The following is a 2,500-nucleotide window of genomic DNA, read 5'->3' on the forward strand; positions in this document are numbered from 1 at the left end:
ATATATATATATATATATATATATATATATATATATATATATATATATATATATGGGATTATTTTTGTGTCTTTAATTCCAAGTAAAATTTCTCAGGTATCAAACAAAAATCACTAACTCAAGCAAAAAAATTGTCACCTCAAAGGTAAAACTTAAAACTTGCAAACAAAACATGTGTGTAGTTGTAAACTATTGGTCTTTTATTAGTTTGATATTATGTCCTTTTGTTTCCAGTTCCCTCTGCTTCTTTCTCAATGATCAGTCTCTCCATCACGTTTGTAGTTCTGCTCCCAGCTTTCTCGTTGGCGCTTCCAGAGTCTTTGTTTGCGATTCTGACACAAAACTCTCGCGTGGGCGGGTCTTACAGGGGTGCGTCCTCATTGGCTGATGAGTGTTAAGGGAAAGTTTGAGTGACAGCTCAGCCTCCGTGCAGGTAAACTAACATTAGAGACTCAGAGTCTGGTCTGGAGGACACTGCAAGATTAATAAAGTGTAAGTATTGATCATATATATTATCTGTGATCTACGTTGCAAGCATGGTTACTGGACGTTTGTTGTTTTGTTGTGTTAAGTTACTAGCTAGCTAGTAAAGCTGTTCAAGTTAGCATTTAACGTTAGCTAACTGCTAACGTTATCTAAAACTTGTAGCCAGCAGCTACGTTACTGAGCTAATTAGCCATGGGAATCATGTATTCTTCGTGAGGCCTTCCTCAATGGAGCTGTATTAATGACCGTCTTCTCTCTGTAGAGACCTGCAGGACCCGAGCAGAGCTACGATGCTCTCCCAGGTAACGTTAGGTCAGTAACGTAGTTATATTATGGTCTGTTAGGAAAAATGATTATCCAGCTAACTACAAATTGTTGTGGTTGCTATTGGCCTGATAATACACAATACTAATATTGGTTAAGTTGTACAATGTAGAAGCTGTGAATGTAATATTATATCTAGAGGTTGACACATACAGTAGATATGCAGTGTTAGCACTGCTTAACTGGTTCATCTTTATAGTTTTGTGCTCATCTGTACTTTCCTAGTTATGACAAAGACTGGCTATCCTAACTCTAATTACATGTCTTCTGTTGCATTTACAAGCAGGTCAGTATAGGGTAAACGTTCATAGTGTTTTTAAAGCCTACACATTTTCTAATGGCTACTTAAAAGCAAGTTATTTTAATTGTAAATCACCCAATCTTAGAAGCCGCAGTTATCAATATGAACTTTGTTACCATTTGATTTGTGTAAGGAAGTTTGTTAAAATTTTCTATCACAGCTGACATCAGGCAGCAGGCAGTCCAACCAGGAGGACGTGGTAGCAGCAGTCCAACCAGGAGGACGTGGTAGCAGCAGTCCAACCAGGAGGACGTGGTAGCAGCAGTCCAACCAGGAGGACGTGGTAGCAGCAGTCCAACCAGGAGGACGTGGTAGCAGCAGTCCAACCAGGAGGACGTGGTAGCAGCAGACCAACCAGGAGGACGTGGTAGCAGCAGACCAACCAGGAGGACGTGGTAGCAGCAGACCAACCAGGAGGACGTGGTAGCAGCAGACCAACCAGGAGGACGTGGAAGCAGCAGTCCAACCAGGAGGACGTGGGAGCAGCAGACCAACCAGGAGGACGTGGGAGCAGCAGTCCAACCAGGAGGACGTGGTAGCAGCAGACCAACCAGGAGGACGTGGTAGCAGCAGACCAACCAGGAGGACGTGGGAACAGCAGTCCAACCAGGAGGACGTGGTAGCAGCAGACCAACCAGGAGGACGTGGTAGCAGCAGACCAACCAGGAGGACGTGGTAGCAGCAGTCCAACCAGGAGGACGTGGTAGCAGCAGTCCAACCAGGAGGACGTGGGAGCAGCAGAGGGAGAGGAGCCTTCAGTCTCTCTGTGGAGGAAACACTACGTGTGCTAAGGCTTCTAACAGCCAGGGTATAGACCGATAGAGTCTATACCCTGGCTGTTAGAGAGATGTATTGATCATATTTTGCTGAGATACTCAATGAACACTTACAATAACCTTTTTAAGATTTCATTGGTGTACTTGTAGTTTCTAAGTCCATTGTATGTCAGTATGTCCTACTACAGTATACTGTCCTGTAATTTAATTTGTTTACATCGTCTTACTGTAATTATATTTTTAAAATGCACATCATATATTAAAACACTTTTTTACATTTACCCTTGTCTGATTGGTTCATCATATAATACAGGACATAAGGTTGAGACTGTTATGCTTTATTTTTAGTCCAATATAAAACCTCACATACATAATGGATATTTGAACGTATTTTGCTGGGGCCCCGGTGGTAGAAGAAGCTGGAACTCAGTGTCAGTCATTATTTGCAGTACATCACAGGTCAGGATCAGTTTTTCATCACCAACAATACACAAACATACTGAGTAATTGGGTTATGTATATATTTCACATATTCAGTTTCACCTAAGGCAAGCTGTATTTCTCTGCTGACTTGTGTCTGCAGCAACACTTCTGAGGGCGGTGCAGGAATATC

At 42.3% G+C, this 2,500-nt stretch overlaps 1 protein-coding gene and 2 long non-coding RNA genes across 3 annotated transcripts in view; 2 read left to right on the forward strand and 1 right to left on the reverse strand.

Moving 5' to 3' along the window:
- The window catches only part of LOC118493217, a 13,931-nt gene extending 12,025 nt beyond the window's left edge, over positions 1-1,906 (reverse strand). The window contains exon 1 of the long non-coding RNA XR_004895204.1: positions 1,894-1,906. This is a non-coding gene — a long non-coding RNA (uncharacterized LOC118493217). The remainder of the gene's footprint in view (positions 1-1,893) is intronic.
- LOC116034480 (acetyl-coenzyme A synthetase 2-like, mitochondrial) overlaps positions 1-2,500 on the forward strand; it is a 575,508-nt gene that overhangs the window by 410,364 nt on the left and 162,644 nt on the right. The gene's annotated exons all lie outside the window — the stretch shown is intronic.
- On the forward strand, positions 103-1,379 carry LOC116037841. The gene is made up of 3 exons (XR_004101963.2): positions 103-492; positions 749-798; positions 1,272-1,379. It is a non-coding gene; the product is annotated as an uncharacterized LOC116037841 (long non-coding RNA).

The sequence above is a fragment of the Sander lucioperca genome, chromosome 15, assembly GCF_008315115.2.
Source record: "Sander lucioperca isolate FBNREF2018 chromosome 15, SLUC_FBN_1.2, whole genome shotgun sequence".
Taxonomy (NCBI): domain Eukaryota; kingdom Metazoa; phylum Chordata; class Actinopteri; order Perciformes; family Percidae; genus Sander; species Sander lucioperca.